This window comes from Mandrillus leucophaeus, unplaced genomic scaffold, assembly GCF_000951045.1.
Source record: "Mandrillus leucophaeus isolate KB7577 unplaced genomic scaffold, Mleu.le_1.0 Scaffold383, whole genome shotgun sequence".
In the NCBI taxonomy this organism is placed as follows: domain Eukaryota; kingdom Metazoa; phylum Chordata; class Mammalia; order Primates; family Cercopithecidae; genus Mandrillus; species Mandrillus leucophaeus.
In genome coordinates this window covers 2,158,367-2,185,252 of record NW_012104065.1, presented here as the reverse complement: position 1 = coordinate 2,185,252, position 26,886 = coordinate 2,158,367, and the positions used below count along the sequence as shown (strand labels likewise).

Genomic DNA, 26,886 nt, shown 5'->3' with positions numbered 1-26,886 from the left:
GGTTTGGAGATGAAATTTTCTGTCTATTGATTCACAGAACTGGCTGCTTCCAGACAGTCACTTTTTTTTGTTGAGCTCCACAAACCTCGTTCTTTTAGCTGAGTATTACGTAGTTTTTCCAGCATTGCTTTCTTTCCCTCATTACATCTAGGAAAACAGTTTGGAGATGAGCTACTGGAGTTAAAAAAAATCTATTTGGTTTTATTTGTCAATTAAAAAACTATTTGGTGTGTGCTAGGTTTATTTTTGTGAGTGGGGAATGGCATGACTGTATATTACAGACATGGGTGGGGGGGGTTTCCTACAGACTGTGAATGGGAAAAGTTTGAGTCACTCTGTTGTGGTATTTGTGTTATAGTATTTTCTTGCTTTCTTTTCACTTTGAGTATATGTGGACATATTTTTGATTGCCTTTACCTATTATGTGCCAACTATTGTACTAAGTGCTGGGGATACAGTGGTAAACAAAGGCTGGCCCTTGCCCTCAAAAAGTATATATTCTAATGGGACAGATAGGGCAAAAATAAATGACATGCAACATCACCTACTGTAGTAAGTGGTCAGGAGAAAATAAAAAATGTCCTCACACAGAGATTAATGCAAGAGGGTGGGTTAGGTCTGGGGATAGATAATCTCATACAGCACTTTAAATATCTGGGTGTGCTTCTCTGAGCAAGTGGTAGATAAACAGGCTTAAAGGATGAGAATTGCTAAGGAGTGGAAAACTTGAGTTTCAGGCAGAGGGAGCAACATGCCCAGGGAGTCCAGGGCTGGGCCAAAGTGAGTAAGGAGGCAATGGAAAGAGACAAAGCTGAAAAGTGAGGCAGGGGACAGATCCTAAAAGGGCTTTTAGGTGACACTAAGAGGTTTTGATTTTGCTATAACGGCATTCAGACAACACTGAAGGGTTCTAAGTAAATAACATGACCAGATTTAAGGAACACCCAATTTTATGAGCACTAAGTGTATGATTATTTGTAACACTTAGCAGAATATGACTGTCAATGAACCTCTTTTGCAGTATGCTTTGGTTATATCAGTAGTGTGACCATTATGTTCTTAGTCACCCTGGAGTAAAGAAGAGTTCTAGTTGGGCATAATGGCACGTCTGTAATCCCAGCTACTCAGGAGGCTGAGGCAGAAGGATTGCTTTAGCCCAGGGGTTCAAGTCTAGCCTAGGCAACATAGGAAGACTTTATCTCTTAAAAAAAGAAGTTACAATTTATCTTACCTCATCTGATCCCAAGTGTTATCTAGCAAGGGGGAAATATTTGAATTATTTAGAAGAGAAAACTCAGATGTGATTTTTTAAATCTACCATTTATTACTTATAGTTAATCAGGTACTATGCTATACTCTTTTCGTATATTATTTGAAAATAATATGTGAAGAAGATACTCTTATTTTCATTTTATAGATAAGCAAACAGATTTAGTAATGTGGTCAAAGTTGTATGGCCTTAAAGTATGAAGTTGGGATATGAGCCTGTTTTGTACATGAACCTGAATTCTTTACAACTGTGTTCTACTGCCAATACTGATGATTTGTTTGTCACATAACACTAAATTGTATAGCCAGGAAAATAATTAAGGTTTAGATTTCAAATCCATGGCTTTTTGGCCATAACATGCCACCTCTTGACATTGTTGGTTTAATCTGTTTTTCATAGCCCCATGTCAAAAATAGAAGGGGATTAGATACCATTTTTAGAATTGTAATTAAGAGGTCTTAAACTATAATCTAAATAAAGGTTAAGAACGGGTTAGGAGAATAAGCATTTTATCAGTTGAAAATAAACTTGAAAGGGATCCTTCATGTTTTGCTCAGCCAGGGTAAACCTTGACAATTTTCAGCCAAAGGCCCTAACTAAATTCTGCCACCTAGGCCATCTCTAGTCCAATGATATTCAAATAAATTAAACCATTTTAAAAACTGATATATCCTCTAGCAATTTAATATAGGTGTATCATGGTGGCATTCAGCTTCAGATCATGTGTTGCTGTAGTATCTTCTGTTTATATGACTGCATTTCTGTTATGTGTCACTGACACGGCTTGTCTGCTTTGAAGCCTCTTCTGTCACTCCTATTTACTGGTAACATACAAGCTTCAAGGATCATTTGATGTGCAAATTTAATTGCAGGTTTTACTTTTAAAGGAAGGATGACATAAGCTATATCATTTTAACAACTATTTGCACAGCTTTTTCTAAACTGCTACTCAGAAAACAGGCATTTTTATTCTGTGTATTGTAAAGCTTCCTGACTTGTCAAGGCTGCTTGCTCAGTAATTAACTTATATGTAAGTATGTATGTATATGTATATATATGTATGTTTATATATGTGTATATGTACATATATATGATAATGTTTTGCAGTGTTTCAATAGGTACATCCTTTGGAATTAAACTTGGGCATCTCCCCGGATTTTTTGATAAGAGGACACCTTATCAGCATTCACAGTTCCTTCTTTGTATTTACTGATTTGCCTCTTTCTCTTCCTTCCTTCCTCGCTTCCTTCCCATTGCTATATAGCACATGATTACAGGTAGGAGAGGTTAAGTCTCGCTACCTAGCTAATGTGATAATTTCCCTACAGGATTTCAGAGTTAAGGTAAAACTACTCCGGAAAGGATTGATACTTCTATAAGAAATGCCTTTTTTTTTTTTTTTCCTTTCTAAATGGCACTTAAGAACCCAGAAGCCCTCATGTTTTTAATAAGCTGAAGTAGTCCTGTCATTTTGTTTTTCAGAGTTTAACTTTTTGTGGAAAGGACAGGCTTTGAGGACAACATTGTAAGTTTAAAAATGCTATTTTACAAGGACCTTCTAGACAATTCTTTTGATATGCGTTCACCAACATGTCCAGCTAGCTCATTTGGGAGAATATGAGACTCTTGATAGGCACTCAGCAAGCTAATTACAGAGGATGGGGGTTCCATTTGAGCCAGGTGAAATGAGGAAAGTCTAAGTAAAATCTTATTAATTATGGGAAATATTGATACTACATGCCAAAAGCTTTGATTTTCCCTGCTTCAATTCTTTGTACCTACTGTGTTTTAGCAGATTCTGTATTTAAATGGGAAAGTTTCAACAGAAATGGGAGGCTCTGTAAATATTGTTACTTAACAATTTGTAAGGTGAATTTGCAGATGTCCTCATAGTGACATATTTTTTCCTTATTCGTCATTAGGTTTTGTGACTATTTGGTTATTTCTTTTTTCAAATTTTATGTTGAGAAGTGTAAAACTGCTAGTTACTGTCTTCTAGCCAAAATCTAATTAAATAGGTTTTCTCCTTTTAAATTTGAGTTAGGAAAATGTTCCGGGGTATTGGATCTGAATGAGACTGTACAAATTGGTCTCACTGGTCTCATTTTACAGGTGAGGAAGTGGAGGCTGAGAGAGGTTAAGTTACTCACCAAAGGTTATAGAGCTATTAAGTGGCAGACTTGGTGCACAAACACAAGCTTTTGGTTTCCTTGTACTGAGGTCTTGACACTTTACAACTAATCTTTAGTTATAGGACATGAATGGAAATGAGAAATAACTTTTTCCCCCAATTTTTTTGTGTCTTGGTGGCTTTTTAACTGAAATTGTCAAATAAGATCGTGTCTTATTGGAGCTATACAGTGATTTCTAGGTTGAAAATGACGTTTAAAATCCATAATCAAATTAATGTGTGTGGTGTTTCCCTTAATGCATTCCTAAACATTGCCAATTTAAGGCAAAACTACCATTTTGTTCATTTATATTCCCTGTTACATAATTTTGCAGTTCATCTTTCTCAAATCAATATTTTCCTAACTTAGACTACTAATGCCATCTGTACACTTAATTTATGGTCTCACTCTTCTAAATAACTTATGGAAAGAATGTATACTATTGGTCCTGCTATTTATATTTATTTATGCCAAGAAATGTCCATTTCATTTTTGTTTTTTTCTTTGTTTTTCCTTTTTATTTGAGACGGAGTCTCATGCTGTCACCCAGGCTGAAGTACAATGGTGCGATCTCTGCTCACTGCAACTTCTGCCTCCTGGGCTTAAGCGATTCTGCTGCCTTCACCTCCCTAGTAGCTGGGATTATAGGCACGTACCACCGTGCCCAGCTGATTTTTGTATTTTTAGTAGAGACGGGGTTTCACCATGTTGCCCCTTGAACTCCTGACCTCAGGTGATCCACTCGCCTCGGCCTCCCAAAGTGCCATGATTACAGGCGTGAGCCACTGTGCCTGGCCCCCTTTTTTCGTTTTTTCTACCTTTAATCCTAGCTCTATAGCCAAACAATAGCTTCAACCCATACTGACTCATTGAATATTTTAACAAATTCCTGTCATTTACATGCCATGCACGTTTGTCCTTTTGCATGACTATAATTGTAGTTAGATGTGATTCTCCCAAAGATGAGTCATATTACATCTCCTGTCCCTCTCCAGGTAAGTTGTTAAAGCATTTGGTTAGTCATTCTATCCATATGAATTTAACTAGCTTAGCATGTATGTAATTGAAATTTGACAATATGTAGTTTAGAGTGTTTCTTTAGAAACTTCTTTTGGGTTTCTTACTCCCACTGAAAAAGGTATTAAAGTTAGGAGAAGAAGGATTGGTTTAGAGAAGACAAAGCAGAAAGTGGATCTGATGAGAAGAAGGAATGAAGGACCGATGAGGAATTGGGGTTGAACAATATAGGAACTGAAAGTGAAATTTTGCTTATACTTCCAAGATGAATGGATTGTGACATTGTTGATCGATTCTGCTTGGTTGTCCTAACAGCTTATGTAAGTGACCTCACATCATTTTGGATCTGATGATCTTAGCTGACAGATTATGTTACAGCCTATTTTGTCTGCCTCTATATTTGTAGTTACAAAGTATGGGAATATAGGGCAAGGTTACCAGTAAAGATGTGTGTGTGTGTGCAATTTCCAGCTTCCTTCAAGAGCTTTGGAAAAAAGTACAGTAACCAAATCTGTCACATTCCAAATATATAATATTTCATGTGACTATTTCTGGTAAACTGCCCTATAGTAGAAAACTGAAGGAATCAGCAAATACCTCATAAGCTTTGCTTAGATTGCCCCACATCATTGATATCCTGTGTATGTATATGAATGACTATGGATGGTTTACAGTCCATGCCATTTTTAAAATTAATATTTGGACAATGATTTGCCATATATCAGCCTGTGCCGGATTAGCCTTTTGTAAGACTTCATTAACATCTTTACTGATAGATAATTCAGGAACCAAAGGTATATCAGAATTTTGTTTAACAGCAGGGTATTAACTGTACCTGTTAACTTATTATTAGGAAACTGTCTATTTCCAAGCAGCAACATTTTTTGACATTTAGCAGACCTATGGACCATTTTTAAGAGACAGTATCTTAAAAATGACAGAGATTGGAATTGACACTCTCAGATTTCTTTCAGGTCTCAAGTTTAGTGATACCTTGAAATGTTGGGTTGGAATTTTATGATTATAGTGTTTATTTTGATTACATTCTTCATTTTGGAGGGTTTTCTTCCTGCTACTTTTAATACTGATTTTCTCACCAGTGAAAGTATATTAGTACTTTCTGCTGTTCTCTCCATTGGTTTCAAGACTTAATATTATTATCCTCTTCTTACTCCCTTCGGTTTCAGTGTCCTGCCATGTTCGTTTGTTTCCCTAATGTCCTTCTGTTGCAGTTTGGGTTCCCCAGAAAGCAGCTTATGAGATGGAAATTAGTGTTCCGGAAAGTTTATTAGGAAGTGTTCTTGGGGGCCAGGCATGGTGACTCATGCCTGTAATCCCAGCACTTTGGGAGGCTGAGGCCAGCAGATCACCTGAGGTCAGCATTTCGAGACCAGCCTGGTCAACATGGTGAAACCCCATCTCTATTAAAAACACAAAAAATTAGCCAGGCATAGTGGTGCACACCTGTAGTCCCAGCTATTCGAGAGGCTGAGGCAGGAGAATCACTTGAACCCAGGAGGTGGAGGCTGCAGTGAACCAAGATTGTGCCTCTACGCTCCAGCCTGGGTGGCAGAGTGAAACTCCATTCCCCGCAAAAAAAGAGAAAAGAAAAAAAAAGAAAGTGCTCTTGGATCAGCCGCTGTGGATGAAGGGAAGGAAGGAAACACTGTTGGGCCAAGGGGGATGTTGGGCTGCCGTGTAGTCTCAAATAAGATCTGACCCTGTGAGGTGGTGCTCTAATGGCACAGACTGGGTACGGTGAGATGTCTCCTCACCGTTGTCCCCAGTTGGAGAAAGGGGACCAAGGCTTTGTCTTCCACATGTCAACCAATCTTTGGTTGGGGGCTTCCCTGGGAAGGGAGTGTGATACTGGGTGAGGTGAGGCCATCCTGAAAGAGCTGACAGTTGAAGGTTGTCTGCAGGCAGCACCGCAGCAGTTGGGGAATCAGTCCTTCAGTCCTGAAAGGAGATGTGGGTGGCATGTCACAGTTTCCATTCAATCTTTTTTTGCAGAGATGCTGGAGATGGGAAGGAATGGCCCAGGGGATGGGTCAGAATTTTCAGGAATAAGGAGTTGCAACATACAGTGGTCAGGAGCTTGAGAGATGGTAGAGAACAAAAGTGGATGTAGAATAGGTTCTGCCAGACAATTGACTTCTGACATTGACTATTGGTTTTCTAAATACATTTTTAAAATTCTATTTATAGTGATGCTTTTCCCTTTTAAAGTTATGGAAACCTGATGAAAACTCTGAGTGCAGTATACAGAGAATGTACTTCTTTTTTTTCTTTTTTTTTTTTTTTAACTCATTTCCCGTTTGCCCCAAGAATTCTGCACTGGCAACAAGCAGCACTTTTTTATTCCAAATAAGAAATGGGTTCAAGAGATGGGTCCTGCTCAGTCACACAGGCTGGAATACAGTGGCATGATCATAGCTCACTCCTGGGCTCAAGCAATCCTCCTGCCTCAGCCTCGTGAGCACCTAGGACTGCTGGTGTGCACCACCACGCTTGGCTGATGGCTGAATTTTTTGTGGAGATGGTGTCTTGGTATGTTGCCCAGGCTGCTGTTGACTTCCTGGACTTAAGGGATCCTCCCACCTTGGCCTCTTAAAGAGCTGAGATTACAGGTGTGAGCCACTGTACCCAGCCTGTGCCATATCTTTATGCAAATATAATTTGGTTTTATAAAACATACAGATTTTTTAGTTTTATGTCCTTTATAGGCTCTTTTTTCTTTCTCCATTTCTTTAATAATTTAAATATACTTTTTTGGTGTCTTCATGTTAAAAATTAGTTGAGCACTCAATTTTCTGTTTAGCATATTTGTTAATAATCACAGTAAATCATTTTCTCACATATTTTGTAATCTCTAAATTTATAAGCTCATCTTCAGTGGGGATTGTTTTTTGTTTGGCTTTGTTTTGGTTTGGTTTTTCTACCCAAAGAAATCCCATGGGGCCTTGTTTATCTATCATCACTTTAAAATAGTTTTGTGTTTGTTTCTTCTAGATACTTTAGAGATTTCACTGGCCCAGGATCTAATTCCTTAGACTGGAGATTCTTAATTTTTTTACCAAGGAGATTCTCATACAAATAAGATTCAAATTTCAAAACTGTTGTGTCATAGGTTTAGGATTTTAATTTCTTACAGCATTTATAGCATTTCCCCTGTCCTCTTCACCCAGATTGTCAGAGACAAGCTCCCTTGAAGTCTTAATATGACTATGAGTGAATTTCTCCTCCCCTGACCCCACCACCACTTTTTAACTATGAGGTTAGACCTTTGAAGACAGCCCTGCTTTTCTGGAAGAATCTCAGTACCAACATTATACCTCATGTGTGCCCAGAGCCTCCCCTTCTGTCCCTGCATAAGTATCAGGACTGCTTTAGAGTTGTGAAGGTTTAATGGGGCTGGAAATCCAGCAGAGTGCTCTTTCTCTCTTGAGGGAGCACTTTCTTCCATTCTTTCTCCTTCAAGGGGCATCTTGTTACCAATTTCAATCTACACTTAAGTGCTAAAGAGACTCCAGTGATTATCCCCATAGCTCCAGTGTTGGCCACAGCTGACAGTGTATGCTTTTGTGCTTACCATTTGGGCCATCGGTTCTGGCTTTGGTTTGGCATCAGGGAATTATCTTTATTGCAAGTAAAGCTATGTATTTAATTTTGTTACACTTATTTTCTTCTTTTCTTAGTGTCTGTAGTGGGAAGTCTTCATGAGCTCAGTTGACCGTATTTCTGTATCTGGAATTCCTGTAAGTTACTTATTAACCTCTCTAAAATGGGAGTAGTAATGGTGTCTGTCTATATAGCGTTAATTTAGACCACACAGTAAGCTTTCAGTCAATGCTAGCCAGTATTATTTGCACCACTTAAAACTTAAAAAAAAAAATTCATCTTAGGCAAGAGTTGGAAGTGTAGTAGTAGCTACGTTTACTTACTTAACAAGAGGAGGAAATCTTAGTTAACGCCCTAGAGAAACCAAATCAGAAATTGTGTTCTGTACAGTACAATGCCAAAACTGACGCTTAGAGTCCCACCCTTTCTGACGCTGTGCCAAAGGTCACTTGGCACATAAGTAAACTGAGCGGAATGGCCTCTCAGTATTGCCTGGACGATTGCTTAGAGGAGTATTTCCTGGACTGTGTGGGTAGGTGAGTTTGAGTTTGTTAATATTTTCTTTGCTAAGGAGGGCTCTCAAAGGCATAATTATTGTAAAGGGTATTTGTAGACCTTGAAATGCGTAGCAATACTTTTATTCCAAGTAAGCCCTTTGATTGCTTTTTAACTTCCCATTTGGTATTCCAAGTGGATTCTGAACTCGGTGAAATTCGTGGTAACCCAGTCTCCACAGGGTCTCGCTTCCTGTCTTCTGGCTTACAGAGGTGGAGATTCAAAGGATTTCTTTCCTTTAGGTCATGGTGTTTAAGAGAATAAATTTTCCCCTCGTATTATAGCTAAGAAGAGGTCTGTTGAGTATTACAAACTGGGAATCCATGGGCATAATATATCAAATGTTTAAAAAAATTACTTTGAACTTAACCTTATATGCAAAACATTGATTATCTTGTAAATATTAACTGCTTTGGATTGTTTATACAATGTTAGTTGTACTATGAAAATTTGCTTATTAACCAGGTTTAGACTTCTTAGGTTGTTATTGGCTTTGAGTCCACAGATTTAACACTGCCAAATTTCTGTGTAAACATTTTGCTTGGGACCTGAAATGCAGTTGAATATGTGTATTTAAAGTTTTTTTTTTCAAAGCCCATGTATATTAATGGAACCTGTAAATGTTTAAATAGTCAATTAATGGAAGCTTTTAAGAAACAGCTCTTTCAAAATATTCAATTTTGTAATTATGATGTTTTAAATATCAAACGAGTTAGTGACAAACATATAATGTATGATATATAAAGATCTATAAGTTGTTCTTATTGATTTGTTACATTTAATCTTATTCAGAAGAAACTTTTTTGTTATTCTGTTACTAGTAATTAAGTGCAGGGCTATTTAAAAACAAATAAGAGCCAATAACATTGTACCACAGACTAGAGAGAAAGCAAAAGTAAATAACTGATTAAGTCACTGTTTTGGTCTTGGGAAATGTAATAGGTTCTTGAGTTTAGGTGCCATGGTTATGGCTGTTTTGATCCTTTTTTGAAATACATTCTTGTATGTGTTGGTTTTCTTTTAATGTCTCTATTATTTCTTAAGACCCTTCTATGCTGTAAAGACTATTATCAATTTACACAAATTTTAACTACCCACAGAAATATTGTATACAGCTTTTTTTGTAGCATAAATAGGTGAGGTTCCTCAAGATGCTTATGGCCTGGTGTATTCTTACCCTTGCTATAAAGCTTTGGTCAGCTTTAGTGGCCAAACTCTAAGGCAAATGGCAGTATTAATGTGGAGTATAAATCTCCATATATGTTCTTGGATTGGTATGTGAAATATTTTGTTCCCTGATCCACCTGTCCACACCTTTAGTAAGATACCCTTGTGTCTGCCGTACCTTGAGTTATAAAAGAGGTTTCCGTTTTTCAGCAACTAGACTTGGAAACAATTTTTTTTTCAATTTAACTTAAACAAATTGTATATAAGAGGAAATGACTATGGAAGAGATAATGCTGCTTAGTCTCATTTCTATGTAAATAGTTCTGACATAAATTGTATAGAGAAGTTTCCTTTTTAGTTTACTTTTCAGTGATGTCATTTGTCATTGAATCATCAAGGTAAGTGTGAACCTTGGTGTTTTAAGGTGACGAAAACGAACTCATTACACTTTAGACTTTTGGCCAGGTTCTGTTACTTATGCCTGTAGTCCCAGCACTTTGGGAGGCTGAGGCAGGACGATTACTTGAACCCACGAGTTCAAGGCCAGCCTGGGCATCATAGTGAGACCTTGTCTCTACCTAAAAAAACAAACAAACAAACAAATTAGCTTGGCATGGTGGTGCATGCCTTTAGTCCCAGCTATTCAAGAGGCTAAGGCAAGAAGGATGGCTTGATCCTAGGAGACTGAGACTGCAGTGAGCTGTGATTGTGCCATTACACTCCAGCCAGGGCGACAGAGCGAGACTGCTTAAAAAAAAATTCTATCCTTTTAAATAACAGCTTAGTTGAATTGTATAAATATTTTTTGAAGAGAATATAATGAGGTAGGTTATCATATGGTCTTTTGATCATTTATCATATAGGATATTTCTAATGTAAGCAATTCAATATTTTAAAATTTCTTTTTTTTTAGAGTTTAAGTTTGTGTATGTATTTTCACTTGTTTAATTTAACATGTAAGCACTTAAAAATTGACTTTCCAGCTACATGAAGAAATTATACTTCGGTTAAATTTGTGGCATTTTGATACAGGATCGTGTGTACAAAGTATATTAACTAGGTTTGTTAATTTGGTTAGAAGAAACTTGTGGTAGTTTTAATGCTCAATATATTTTCTAAAATGCAAAAGCAGTTTGTGAAATATTGTCGCTCTGTACTTGATAATGTAAGATCTGAGCTGAATGAAATGTGAGTTTCTTGTTTCTTAAGCTTGTCTTAGATTTTGTATCAATATTTGTTCAAGAGCTTGGTTTTAGGAACATTTGTGTGCATTTTCTTGATTATTAAAAATTCTTTGTGTCAGATATTTAGATGTAATTTAGAGCAATATTATTTAACTTTGCCAATTATGTTATTCTAATCACTACATTTGATGCTCTGGTAACAATTCTCTGCCATCTCATTATTACTGTAGTATTAGATTCCATTTGATTCTTTGTCTTCCTTGTTTCTAAAAAAATACCTTTCCTCATTATGCAAGTAATTTTTCTTTATTTCACCATATATACAATTGGCCAGACCAAATGACATAGTTAGTATCCCTTAAGCCAGGGGTTCCCCAACCCCTGGGCCATGGTTCAGTACCGGTTGGCAGCCTTTTAGGAACTGGGCTGCACAGCAGGAGGTGAGCAGTAGGCCAGCAAGCATCACTGCCTGAGCTCTGCCTCCTGTCAGATCAGCAGCATCATTAGATTCTCACAGGAGTCGAACCCCATTGTGAACTGCACATGTGAGGGATCTAGGTAGTGTGTTCCTTATGACAATCTAACTAATGCCTGATGATCTGAAGGGGAACAGTTTCATTCTGATCCATCCCCCAACCCCCCTACTCCTGCCTTGGAAAAATTGTCTTCCATGAAACCAGTCCCTGGTGCCAAAAAGGTTGGGGACCACTGCATTAAGCAGAGCCATGAATATCAATCTGGGACACAAAGCCTGGGATTGTGGGTGGGGAAAGCCCTCCTGCTGCTCTGGCCTAGCTTTCCAAAGACTCAATTCTCTTAACTTATTCAAAGCCTGGATTCTAAAAGCCAACTGGGCTCCCTTTGCCCATTCGTAATTCATGCTACATTCTTCTAGCTAAAAATTGTCAGTAGATTTCCCATTTCCCATTATAAGAAATTTAATGTCTAGTGTGTAATTTATCTTTTGAGTCGTATATCTTAATATATGGCCTAAGCTACTTCTTTTACAGTTTCCATTCCTGCCTCTTTTTCTTGACACATGGTGTAATTAGAAAGTCTCTCCCTCATATTCAAAATCTACCTCATCCTTAAGGTTTACTGATGACTGCCATTAAATTCTTCCTGGTCTCCCCTTCTTCTTTCTACATTTTCTTAGGGTGTTTTGTGTTCCATCTTCTGTTATATTTATGTTTACATGTGTTATATTTTACTTCCTTTCTAATGACTGAGCTTAACTGATTGAATTACTCTCTCTTACTATGATGGGTTAGAGGTGGTTTTGGCTTGTTTCTCCTAGGTTGCCTTGCATTCAGTACATGCTTATTATAAATATTTGGTTACTGGAAAAAATGGAATGATATGACAGTGTTACTGATTACAAGACATTTTACTCCTTTCTTCGAATGGACATTTGGGGACAGGGGATCAACTGGATCTAAACAAGTGTGGCATGACTCTTTGAATCAAGTTGTCCCCAGCAGGGAAAGCTGACGAAACAATCAAGGCTACAGCTGAGAAATGCTTTAAATCATGTTGCATAGTGGCTCAATACTGACAGGTAAAGGACAGCTCTTACCAGGGAAAGACTTTGGACTGATAGGAAATTGAAGAGTAACACAGGCTTTGTAGATAGTGTCTACAGTTCTACCTCAGGTAACATTTTTCATGAGTTCATAGTGTGAGAATAAATACAGTCAATTCTGCTGTAATGATTGTTTTGAAAAATGGAAGGTTTTGTTCCTGCATGATTGATATTAGGGAACACTTTGAGCATAATGCAAATTTCACTTTTGCTTATGTGTGATTTCGCCTGAGAAATAGTAGGCGTGCACAGAAAATTTCACTCAACTAAAATGAGCTGCCTAGGACACACAAAGTGTATACGCACACACCTCAGACATTTTCCAGCTCTCTCACTTTACTGCATGTTATGAGCCACATCCATTCATATTTTGTATTATAACTTCCCCTCCAATTTCAGATAACCCATCTTGCACCACTTCCCAATAATTTACATACAAGGCCTGTGGCTGCCTGAAATAGGAATATATCTTTCCCTTAAAAAACAATTATGTTAACATTTTTGAGCCTTAACTATGTGCTAAGCACTATGATAAGTGCTTAACATGGATTATGTTAAGGAATTCTCACAAAACCTGATACAGTAGGTATTATTACTGTCTTTACAGATGAGGAAAGTGAGGCTTAGAGGGGGTAATTAACTTGCCCATGGTCGATAACTCATAAATGGCAGAGCCAGTTCTTGAATCGAGTCTGATTTAGATCTTAGTGTTCTCTTACTTTGTAGATTACAGATAAGGAGCTTTCACATGTGTTATTTCATCTGCATTTAGTAACTGTCTCTGATTGTCATCATAGGCTGTTTCGATCTCTATGGTAGATGAGGAAACAACACTGCTCAGGGTAAGAATGCACAGATCATCATAGGCAGAGCAATAACAGAAACTCGTTCTCATACCTAAATTAGAATTTTTTTCCTGGGGCTTATACATAAAAGGGGAAGAAAACAATTAAAGAATTAGGGATAGGGAGGTGAACTGAACTACAAAAAGAGGGTGAAAAGATTGTGTTGGAAGTCGGGGAACAAAAGAAGGTGAGTTATAGTAGTACTTCAGAATTGTAAGGAGAGAGTCTAATGAAAAATGAACACTAGGGGACTTGTAACTCTGTGGTACAAAAAGCCTAATCAAATTCTTACAAAGGAATTAAAACCACCAACTTAATTATAAGATTGTGGTAAGAGAAATCTGGTCATGAGCATAAATCTCTACTAGTAATACACTCAGAAATGAGAGGGAAGAACAAGGCGACACTAGAGGAAGTCTTGGGAAGGCTTTATTTGTACTTGTTTTGTAGCATGTGATTTTTTTTTTTAAGGTAGTGAGTTACCTCACAGGCCCTTACAGATGAGCAAGTACTTAATTAGTATTTGTTATACTGAAAGCGTAACAAATAGTAAGGAGAGTAGTTGTTCAGTTGGGTATTGATTAAGATGAAGTAGTAGGAAAAGTAAGAGTGGAATTGATGAGTAATGATGAACTCAAAGCAGAGGGTCAGCAAACGCTAACCATTGGGCTGTTTTCTTTCTACAAGCTGAGAATGCTTTTTACATTTTTAGTAGGTTATTAAGAACAAAAATGAAGAATATCGACAGAGACTGTATGTGGCACACAAAGCCTAAAATATTTATAACCTGGCCCTTTACCGAAAGTTTATCAACCCCTGACCTGAAATATATCGCATGAAGAAAAAAGTTAGACTTGTTCCCTTTTAGGAAATTAGATTAGGTACTGTAAAGTGTAATATTTCACAGGGGCTACATTCTCAAATATGTGCCTTTTTCCCACCTGGAGGAAAGAATTGTCATTTATTTAGCTTGCTCTTTTGCTAGGGGCTTTGCATACTTTGATTGTTCTTACCCTTGAGAGATACTGTTACCAGTGTACAAATGAGGAAACTAGGCTTGTAGAGGCTAAGTAAGCCTAAAGTTTTATATTTAGTAAGGATTGAAATATAAGCTTGCCTGGTTTGCTAACTAGATATCAAATATGGGCATTTATGTAAATTTAGTTAGTATGTAAAACAGAAAAAAAATTGTACACATAGACAATAGAGTAGGTTGGAGAATTGTGTCATTTTATTACAAAATTTGCACAAGGAAGAATATCTTTGGATAAGTTGTAAAAAAAAACCTTATAAATAAAATATAAAGAACAGAAAATTCTAGTTTCATATTAAAAATGTAATATTCACCTAAAAGAAAGATGAGATTCAAGATGTTTTGGAAAGAAAATCCAAAATACAAAAAGTATGTTTTGCTTCAATAGAAAGTATACCAGCTAGTACTTTATTTTTGAAATGCAGATATTAAGCAAATGTTGGCCCAAATGTCTAACAGTAAAGATTTATTAAGAGAATTTCAGAGTGCTGTGAAATCATGTAATATAGGAATCTAGGATGCATTGGTGAGTCAGGGAATGGTTTCCCAAGAAGGGGCCATTTAAGCTGAGGTACAAGATTTAGATAGGCGAAGACATAAAAGTTAATTATTCTAGACAAGTGTGATAGGCCTCAAGGAAGGAAGAACTTGGCATATTCAAGGAAATAGCATTGTATCTTCCAACACATTTGAGGACAGAAATTGTATCTGTTTTGTTCATCATTTATATCCAGCTTTGTAAGTACAGTACTTGCTGCTATATAGTAAGCCCTCAGCAAGATTTATTGAGCGGATAAGAAGGAATGGATATTTTCCTAGGAGATTCCTGGTATGATTGTGAGTACAGGGATTCCCTGGATGTAGGCTACTTTTCTCTTTTCTGAAGCCAACCTAATTACATTAAGTTCTTCAGATTGCTGGTAATCCCAGAAGATTACCCTAGGCCACTTTCCCAGCCCTTCTTAACTGCTGTCTCAGTGTCTGGATGGAGCTGATCTGGAGACGGTCTGAACAGAAAATGCAGGAAAAATGAATGTAGGATACTACAACTGGATCTGCTCCTGAGAAGGAGAAGTAAATCTGCATTATTACAGTGTCAGCAGTAAACCTGAGATAGAATGAAAACAGCCACTTTAAAAAAAAATAACCTGCTGAGGGAGGGTGTTCTGTGCTAGAACACATGATCTTGGGTTCTCTGGGTGATCACTGGTGACTAAATAACACATGATAATCAGGCTTAGAGATTTAATAAAGCAGTTAAATACTCAAATACTTTCTATTAGAGGAGCTTATTTCTTCAAAATCAAATTCGAACTTCCAAATTGAGATAATTTCATTTATAGGTTAGGGTGCATTAAGGAATTTATAAATAGAAAGAGAAGGGGGAGAGGGTTGCACGTTTCCCATGTCTGTGAATTAAGACTATAGTAACCACAGTGTTGCAGGACTTTTCCTTAGTTCAGTTAAATATGGGGTCCTTTTCCCATGGCCATGAAAGTTTAGGCTCGCAGACAGTTTGAAGGGTGAGTAAAGCAGGGTTTTATTGGGTAAAAAGGAAAAAAAGGGTGAACAGGGACTCTCCGCAAGGCCGAAGTCGATGCTACGGTGCTTCCTGCCTTGCCTTTTGAATCCCAGGTTCCACATAGGAAAAGAAAAGGCCAGGCTCCTCCCCTCTGCAAAGGTGCAAACTGCCTCAGGCTCCACCCCACTGTGCAAACAGGCAGGAGTTTTGCCAGGGACCCCCTCCCACTTAGCTGTCTCAGTAGGAGGGACCATTTTACAAGATGTTTACCATACTGGTTTGCAGAATTAAGGAAAGAGAGAGTAACCTTAGGTGAGGAGAAGACTGGGATTTGGAGACAGAAGGAAAGAAAACAGATTCAGGATCATTCTTGAATGCTAGTCTTCTTTGAATTAAAAAAAAAAAGCAATAGGTGGTAAGAACAACACATGTGCCTCTGATTGTACAAGAATTTCATAATGATACTTGTGGATGTTTTACATAAGCTTAAACTTTAGTGAACTTTAGTTAATGATATCAAACATTGGGGGTTTTAATGTCTTCCTACTGGATATCATAAGTCTGTTTTTCCTTACGAAAAGGGTAATATTGGCTAGCAGTTGAAGTTAGTGTTTGCTAAGAGTTGGAAGTCTTGAACAGTGAGGAAAAAGACACCCCTCCTTACAAAAAATAGAGGCTTGCACAAGGTGTGTTGGGAGGGGGATTAATGGTATTGGCAGAGTGAGAACTCTACTGATTTAAAACAGGTTATTTCTAAGTATTAAAATTTACTAAGATATCAACAATGTCCCTGGGCTCATTTCCAAGAGGGTATTCTAACTACTGCAGTCAACAACTGATTTGCCATAAAATGTCAATAGCTTTTTAAAAGGAAGTTACATTCATGTGTTTATTTTGCTTTTTAAATGAGTGTTGAGTACTTTAATTAACATCATTTCATAATTATTGATATTTTGTATGGGATTTAATAATCGATTAGTTAATTATGAAAACAAGATCTAAATGTTTTCTTCTCCAATTGCCGTAAACATTTGTTGAAATCACCTTATTGAACAGATTTTTTTAAACCCCTTGGAGTACTAGTGGGTTTTATTTTGTTGAATGAATGTTTTACCAAAACTTATATGCATATTAGATTGTTTAAAAGCTCAATTAAGCAGCACACCAACATGGCACAAGTATACATATATAACAAACCTGCACGTTATGCACATGTACCCTAGAACTTAAAGTATAATAAAAAAAAAAAAGCTCAATTAAAAAGTGAAAAATAGACACTGAAAATTTTTTGAGTGATTTCACATGTGTTCATAAAACAACGTATCTATTCCAAATCATTGAATATTTTAAAAGTAATGTCATGTATTCATTTTCTTATTTTACCTTCTCAGTGCACTGTGAGATCGGTGTGTAGGGTGAAGCAAGGAGTCCTACTCTGTTTGACTAGTGTAAAAATTAAGAATCGGTGAGAAATGGAATTTGCAAAAGTCCCTGCCAGATAATGTTAGAACTGGAACAGAAAATAGGAGTTGGTATAAAACTAGACCAGCGAGCTTTTTTTTTCATCAAAATGCAGTTCAGTTTATTGCTTTTGTAAATTAGAGATTGTGTTTCTTGATCTTTATTAAAGTAGAATACAATGTTAACCTAGTTTAGTTCAAATTTAAAAAAATGTACACACATGTATATGTATATATGTCTGTGTATATACACACAGGATTTTAAGGACAGTTCTAGCTGTGTGTGTGCATGTGTGTGCGCGTGCACGCACACAAAGGAGATTGTTAATCTTCTAGTACATCCCCATAACAGAAGCAGCTACGATAAGATCTAGCCTTTGCCTTACAGACCAGGTAGCTCTACCTGATAGGCTCACAGACATTCAGTAGTTCATTTGTTCCTCAGATTTCTTTAATTATTGTGATAAACTTGATATTAAATTTACCAACTTAACCATCTTTCAATGTATAGTATATTGTCATTAAGTGTATTCACATTGTTGTGCAGTCATCATGACCATCCATCTCTAGGAGTTTTTTATCTTCCTGAATGGAATCTCTGTGCCCCCAAACAATAACTGCCCATTCTCTACCCTCCACAGTCCCTGGCAGCCACCATTCTACTTTCTGTGTCTTTGAATTTGACTATTCCAAGTTCTTCATTTAAGTAGAATCATAGAGTATTCGTCCCTTTATGACTGGCTTATTTTACTTAGTGTAATGGCTGCAGGGTTCATCCATGTTGTAGTATGTGTGAGAGATGTCTGTTTCCTTTTAAAGGATAAATCATTCCCTTATGTAGATATACCATATTTTACTTATTCATCTGTGAATGGACATCACTTGGGTTGCATCTACCTTTTGGCTCTTGTGAATAATGTTGATATGAACATGGGTGTACAAATATCTAGTCTCTACTTTCAGTTCTTTTGAGTAATATACCCAGAAGAAGAACTGCTGGATCATATAGTAATTCTATGCTTGATTTTTTTTTGAGGAGCTGCCATACTGTTTTCCACAATGACTACACCATTAAAGGGATATTTTAAATGAACGAACAAAAAACCCAACAGCAAAACCCTCTATTCTTATAGTCTTTCGAATTTTAAAATGAACTTCTCTAAAATAGGATGAAAATACCTTCACTGGATTTCTTTTGTAACTAATAATTCTAGGAAGTCTGGTCTGTGTCCTTAGAGGTAAGTGGTGGGCACATTTAAAATTAGTGTATTGGTTTCTCTTTGGAGAATAATGGAGTTTGGAGACATTAGGGGAATAACAAAGGTGAGTCTAAGTTTTTCCAAAAAAAAAAAAAAAAAAAAAATACATAGAGCAGAATACAGGTGGGAAGATTCCCATAGAAATGAAAGAAACAGATACAATTATCTCAAATAATCAACTTTGCTTCCTGAAAGTGTCAACTTCATTCCCTGATCTAGTCTGCTTTCCAGAATGCCTGCATAGTTATTTTCTTAAACATTAGTACTATGATTGTTACTCCTTACTATCTCCTAAAAGATTAAGTCCTAACTCCTTTATATGCTCTACAAGGCCCCTCACAATCTGTCATCAAGCTTTTCTTCCTCACATCTTCTTTTTATATATTCTATATTGCAGCCACACTGAATATCTCACTATTTCCTGAAATTCATGTCCTTCCATATCCTTTGTATATGTCTGGAATGTTCTCTACCTATACATGTACCAACTGGTACACTCCTCACTGTCTTTCAAGACCTGATTTTACTGTCTGTTCCTATATGAAACCTACCAGCAGCTTCCATAGGTAGACACTTTCCTAGTACATTGTTTATACCATAATAACATTTACTAAAATGCATTGTAATTATCTGTTTGTATATCTAACCATCTTGCTAAACTGAATGTTCCCAGAGGAGAGAAAGTATGTTTATTATATGTCATCATGCAAAGCACAATACCTTGTAGGCATAAATGTCCAAAAAATACCGAATGAACTTCCTTTTTGTATTTATTTTTATTTTTATTTATTTATTTTTTGAGAGAGAGTCTCACTCTGTCACCAGGCTGGAGTGCAGTGGTGCAATCTCGGCTCACTGCAACCTCTGCCTCTTGGGTTCAAGCAATTCTTGTGGCTCAGCCTCCCGAGTAGCTGGGAGTACAGGCACACACCACTGCACCCAACTAATTTTTGTATTTTTAGTAGAGATGGGGTTTCAACATGTTGGCCAGGATGGTCTCGATCTCCTGACCTTGTGATCTGCCCATCTTGGCCTCCCAAAGTGCTGAGATTAAAGGCGTGAGCCACCGCACCTGGACCCGAATGAACTTCTCGTATGGTTTTCCTCACTCTATAGAATGTTTACCTTTAATAACCATTGCATGCATAAGCTAGAATTCCTTTCATAATTTCATAATTAATATACTTGATATATATGTATTGGATATAGGTAAAATATTAAGCATGCAATTTTTTTCTTCATATTTATATACTGGATATATGTTTTAGAGATAGGTAAAAGTATTAAGCATGCATTTTTTTTCTTCAGTAGCTTGCTGCTGCTCTATGAAGATTTCCAGACACTGATCTCATGGGCATTCATACATTACCCCAGAGTCCTCTTATCCTAGGAGAAAGTATCTCATAATCCACACTTAAATGTTAATGATATAATACATTATTACTCCCAGAAGTGTTTGTAGTTTAAAAGTGCTTCCTATGGATGAAAATGCTTAATTCAAAAGAATGAATTACTTTCCAGTGGTAGAATTTTATTCACCTTGTTGCCTGTGTAAAACGATAGATTTTAAGGAAACAGGATGATACTCTCCCAACATGATACTGTCTCACACTGGACAGTCAGGCTTCCAAGAGCACCTCGGAATCTTTAGCATCTCCAGAGTGGTGTTAACAGTGGGAATATATTCTGTTTCCTTAGGCTGCTGCTGTAAGGGCTTCGCCCTTTTGGAATAAATTTGTTCTTCTTATACTGCCTCCTAATAATCTGCATGGCAGAGAAATGTGGTTTATTTCATGGTGCTTAGCCTGACTCACAAACTACTTAAGAATTTCTTTTTCACATGTGTAGTCATTTAATGTTTAAACTAGTTTCCATGAACCAGTTATAAATATGAGTGAATACTTATTAGCTGACTTGACATCTGAAAGGATGGCCTTTCTACTGAAAGCAAAATATTGTAAGAGTCAGATGTTTGAACTCTTTTTAGTCTAGATTACTCAAGAGGAAACAAACAGCAAGATCCCATTTAATTGCTTGTTATTTTGAAGAAGGAAATGTTATGTTATTTTTCTTCCCCTAAGGGCTGTATTCAGGGCAGTATCGTTTTGGTGTTTTTATAGATCTGTGAGATATTTCCAATGTTTCAAAACTAAAAAACAAGTGAGATTGACATAAATGTATCTGGACAGTGTAATGTTTCAAAGCTTATCCAAGTAGTTGTTCTTTCAGATTGAAGACTTGGTGTTATTTGTACTAAAGTCCTATTGATATAATTAGTTTCATTAAAATTTTTAAACTAATGGATGAGAAGGACATACCTGAATCTAGGCATGGATTATGTAGATGTGAAATGTTAATACATATCTGTATATGTGTAATTGTGTGTGTGTGTATGCTTAAGTGTGTTTAAGTTACTGTCAAGCATTCTAAAGGGGGATGGGTCACAATACAGACACAGCATAGAATCTGAGTTTGGGCTCTTGTGTTGGTCTGCCTGTGTTTAAGGCTTTACCATGTACTAACTATGTGATACTGGGCAAGGCACTTCATTGTTCTGTGCCCCTGTTTCCTCATCGGTAAACTGGAGATGAAAGTAGTACCTGCCTTTTAGAGTTGTGATTATCAATTGAATTAATGCGTGCAAAGAACTTACAACAATGTTTGACACATATATGGACTTAGTGTTATTGTTTTTGTAAAGTGTTATAAAATATTGGTGACACAGTTGATTCAGAGAGAGAAAAGAACTATCTGTTTAAAAAGTGACTGTTTTGAAGCCAAAGATATTAGTTAATTTAGCAGATTGAAGTCACAAGGTTGTTTATCATTAAGAGACTATGGTATAACGATGGACACAGGTAGGTAGTAGTTTATTCTTTATAATATACCTTATATTACCAATTTTTGACTATTTTTGAAGTCTTCTTTCTCCTGACCATATGTTTACTTTGAAACCTGGCTGGGTTTAGAAAATATATGTCCTTTGTCTATTTTGTGATAGACTTCAATTTTGTCTAATCAGTGTTTGAAAGAAATGGCACTTGTATGGACTTCCTTCCAAGAAAAACATTGGGTGTTTCAGGAAGTGGTCTTGGTGAGTCAGAGCATAGTACTTTTTCCTCTGAGTCAGTTTGGAACCTCCTTGATATAAATAGACATACTTTTACCAAAAGTTCTGCTTTTCAGATGTTAAAATCATCACTGATACATGGCTACACTAACAGCAGCGCCGTCATTGGTTTTTCTGCTTAGTTGGCATTGAGGCTCTTTATCTAATTGGGACTACAGAAATTCTGTGGAATAAATTTCTCTTTAAATTTTCAATTTAATCCTGTACTTCTAAATTAGTTTCTGTTTTCATATCAGTTTTGCTTCAGAAAGGAGTGGAGTCAGGTGACCAGTTGCATAAATTTTAGAGGAATTTATATTGGTGATAATATACACTTTAGTCATTAGAATTCTATGACTTCTTTTGTAGCACACTCATATAACTCTTATAGCACAATTTCAGTTCGAGGATTATTTTGCAGAAGACTGTACTAGTTTGCCACAACTCAGAGTTGTTTAGAAGATAGAAAATAATACATTAGCGTGGTTCTTCATAACCACATTAAAAAACATTAAACATGATAAATAATTGCCAATTGACTAGATATTGTTAATGTTGAGTTTTTTACCCAAAAATCACATGGTCACATGACTTCTAAAAAGAACTACAAGGATTTTTTTCTTCATTTGCCAAAATACCTCCTGTGTTCAAGCGATTCTTGTGCCTCAGCCTCCAGAGTAGGTGGGACTACACGTTGTGCACCACCATGTCCGGCTAATGTTTGTGTTTTTAGTAGAGGTGGGGTTTCACCATGTTGGCCAGGCCGGTCTTGAACTCCTGACCTTGTGATCTGCCCGCTTCAGCCTGCCAAAGTGCTTGGATTACAGGTGTGAGTCACCGCGCCTGGCCTAAGGGAAGACTTTTAAAAAGGGGTGGAAATTGAGGAATTGAGAAACTGCTAAATGGGAGATATAAAGTAGTGGAAAGGGCATTTAGGATAAGAACAGACACTTAAAGGTGAGTCAGTCAAGATATGCTCAGGACAGAGTGGTAGGAATGAAGGTTTATATGTAGGAGTATTTGAGAGAATATGGATTACTAGAAAAATTATGTAAGCCAAAATCGTGGTGAACCTTGAATTGTACACTGAAAAATTGTATGCGTGAGTATGTAGTTGGTAACACTGTTTAATTGTCATGTTTCTCTTGAGTTGTAATTGGTTGAATGCAACTGGTTTTTAGTGAATTTCATTTTATAACTAATATTTAAAGAAAACTTTTCTCTTTCTCTTAAATATATAATTCTGCAGGAAAATAAAGGAACTGATAGATATAGATGTCAAATGATCTGTGTGTGTTTTTGCATATAATCTTCATAACAATCATTCTCATTTTACAGATGAGTAAACCGAGGCTGAGATAGGATAGTGACTTAAGGTCACAGAGAGATGTTAGTCAGGATTTACACTCAGGGCTGCTCATCTTCATACTGTTTTCTTTTCACTATGGCAAAATACCACAATAAGAGCACTGGGACATACTCAGTAAGTTTTTATTATTTCCAATAGCTATGAAAAAGCAACTCAAAGGCATTTTTCTTCTCAACAGAAGTATTACTTGCTTTTAGGGATAGGTCTTTGGACTCTAGGAAACTGCCTTGTGGGTAAGCTTGCTCTCTTCCTCCTGGGGAGCAGCGTTCTGTAAGGTTTGCAGGGGCAGTCAAATTGATGGAGGGATCATTTGTAGGTTGTGGTGAGCCATGCTGTGGATCATCTCTCCTTTGCCCATTTATATTAGTAGATTGATGGTCATTTTCATTTTTTCAAATCTGAAGCATCTGGGCCTTGATTAGTTGGAGTCTTTAATTTTCATTCTTGACATATACAACATTTACAAGAATATGCTACATTGTTTTATCCTATTTCCTTCATAATGGGGAAGCAGTCATGTGGCTCTTGGCAAAACTGACCTTCCCTGAGGTTTCAACAGCGGCAGTTGAGATAAAACACCATTCTTGTAAACACTGAATCTCCTATCACCTAAATTACAAACTGGTATCCTGGAAAAATTTCTTTGTTAGGATCTGGAATTGAACAGCTCAGTTCTTAGGAGAGCAGGGAAAGTCATGTTTTCCCCAGCTAACTAGTTTGAATGTGCTACTATGTGCTGGTACGTGCTATTCCCAGGGCTTCTTAGCAGCTAAATTGTTTTTTTTTAAGGGATGAAGATTTATTTTTCCACTCCATTTGAGGAAAATAAGGAAGTTGGCTGGCAATAAGAGAGATCAACATGGAGGGGCTGGAGGAGAGAGATGTCTGTTTACTGTGTGGATGAGGTTAAGTTAAAGAGGGGGTTGGGGCATCTAGTTGACACTGCTTGTTCTTTGCCTTGAGTACTTCTTGTTAGAAGCTGGAGCTGCTGAATATTTTCTGTTTTAACTTACTTGGTTAAAGTATTTTCTAGTAAGATTTTAAAATTACTTTTAGAACATTGTTTTATTCTGTCTTTTCTTATAAGAAGATTTGAGATAAACATCTCCATTTGGCCAAGTAATAAAAGATTCACGGGCATAATTTTTTATAAAAGATTTTAGGAAATTCTGGAGTTTTTCCATTTTACCTTTATTAAACAGTTTCAGAAAGTCTTTTAAAATACGTATTTGTTTCATAATCATTCACATGTCCCCATGCTTTGTAAAACACATGTTGCCTCAAAGTTGGATATAAAAGTGTCATTTCTAGTTTTATTGATAGCTTTTATACAACTGGAAATATGTTCCCATAGAGAAATTTCTGTAATAAGCATGAACTTAATGGAATAAAGTCAAGGTGATGCCATGCTCCTTTGGAATTTGGTGATTCTTTTGTCATTCTAGTGTCCATTGTCTTTATCCTGGTACTACCTTGGCCTTCATATTGATACTATTTCTAATAATCCTGATCATCTTCCGCTTGGACTTCTTAAACTTTCAGAATCCAGTTCCCTTTTCTTCTTACTTACCAGTAAAGCTAGATTATCAAGTCTTTTTTATACAGATGTAGGACTATCATCTGTAATTTTTGGCAAATGAAGAAAAAAAATCCTTGTAGTTCTTTTTAGAGGTCATGTGACCATGTGATTTTTGGGTAAAAAACTCTAGCCATTATTTTCCTCTATGTGGGAAAGCGATTGAATTTTATCCCACATCTACTATTAATTACCTCTTTGACAGTGAACATGTTATTAAACTCTGTACCTAACCTGCTCATCTATAAAGTGGGAATGATAATTGTTCCTACTTCATGAGGCAGTTGTGACAATTAAAAGAAAATGACACATGGAAAGCAGTTAGAACTGTGCCTGTCACGCCGTGTTTTCTAGATGTAAGCCATTGCCGCTGCTGCTGCTGCTCTGCCTCTTCCTCTTCCTGCTGTCACTGCTATCAGCAGTTAGCAATAGTTTAGTTTTCCTTCGCGCCTTGATTTTGTACCACCATTTGGCTTAGAATGGGGGACAGCAGTTATACCATGTAAGTTATATCCCATTTGTTTAATCAAGAGCTAGAACTAATTTGGGGGGTTATTTAGAAAAATTAAACTTTTTCTTCCTATAAGCAATGCATTTTAATCAATTTGTGCTTCTCCCTCAAGTTTTCCCTTCTTCAGTCTACAGGCCATTTCCCCAGTTGCTTAGAGATGGGAACTGTGGGAATAGAAAGAAAGAAATGCAAATGCTGGCCTTAGGATAATTCCCTCTTCAAATCTCCTCTTCTGACCTAAAATAGCCTGCTTATGCAAACAAATCTATCTGAAATTCCCAAACAAAAATCTACATAATGTGATCCGAGAACATGAAGGTTCTTTGGTCATTCTCCCTTGCCTGCTAATCCAAACACCGTTTTTCACTTATTAATTCACTGTAAAGTGGTGTGTTTCTGCTTGGTTTTAATTCCAGATGCCCAAGTTTAGGAATGTAATTCCTGGCAAATATTTCTGGGGTTTTATAAATTGACACTGGCCTAAAACTGGACGTGTAAAAAAGCCCCATTTCTTCCCAAGTGGAATAGCAGTTCAGGTGTTTTTCTCTGACCTTCTGATTCGTCAAGTCCATGTTCTGCTGCAACCTCCACCTCCTGGGTTCAAGCAATTCTGCTGCCTCAGCCTCCCAATTAGCTGGGATTACAGGTATGTGTCACCATACCCAGCTAATTTTTTGTATTTTTAGTAGAGACGGGGTTTCACGATGCTGGCCAGTCTGGTCACGAACTCCTAACCTCGTGATCTGCCCACCTTGGCCTCCCAAAGTGCTGGAATTACAGGCGTGAGCCACTGCGCCCAGTCAAGTCCATGTTCTTAAACTTGGAAAGTCTCTAAAGTTAGTGTTTTATAGATTTTACTGTTTTATTTTTGTGTGTCTTCATCCCTACTGTCTTTTAGTTTGTTTTGCTTATGTTCAAACTGCTACCTGAAATACAGTAAATAATAGCATTCTCATTCAGAATTATTTTCACATTTTTTTTGTCAACAATATTGGTTCACCTATCTTGAAACATTAAAAACACCTTCAATAAATGCATAAATTCTTTGTTTTAAAGGTAGATTAATTATCCTGGATTTTAAATAGAGAAATCCTGAGATAACATTTTCCGAATGAATCTGTCCCGTACTTTTGAGAAGTTCATAGCTAGGTTTGATGCAGTCTGTGTTTGTATCTTATAAATGCTATCTGTTTTGTTTTTACTTTTTAACAAATTAACAGAAGTTGTCATATTTATTCTTTTTGCAACCTCCACCTCCTGGGCTCAAGTGATTCTCCTGTCTCAGCCTCCCGAGTAGCTGGGATTACAGGTGGCTGCCACCATGTCTGACTGATTTTTATATTTTTGGTAGAGACGGGGTTTCACCATGTTGGCCAGGCTGGTCTCAAACTCCTGACCTCAGGTGAGCCACCCACCTCGGCCTCCCAAAGTGCTGGGATTACAGGTGTGAGCCACCACGCCCCACCTCATTTTCTTATTTCGTGCTCTCCTCTCACTAGATTGTAAGCTCCATGAAGGTAGGAGCCCTGTCTGTTTTGCTAACTGTGCACTCAATATGTAGAGCTACCCTGTATAGTGTGGTAGCTGTTAGTCTGTATGTGGTTATTAGCATTTAAATTTAAACTAATTTATATA

The 26,886-nt window shown here is 37.0% G+C and overlaps 1 protein-coding gene across 2 annotated transcripts in view; it reads left to right on the top strand.

Moving 5' to 3' along the window:
- EPS8 (epidermal growth factor receptor pathway substrate 8) overlaps positions 1-26,886 on the top strand; it is a 286,550-nt gene that overhangs the window by 181,264 nt on the left and 78,400 nt on the right. Inside the window, exon 1 of one of the 2 annotated variants that reach the window (XM_011990823.1) lies at positions 8,471-8,611. The exons of the other annotated variant lie outside the window; for it this stretch is intronic. The gene's annotated coding sequence lies outside the window, so the exon portion shown is untranslated. Of the gene's footprint in view, positions 1-8,470; positions 8,612-26,886 lie in introns of those variants that run through there. 2 annotated transcript variants of the gene reach the window in all.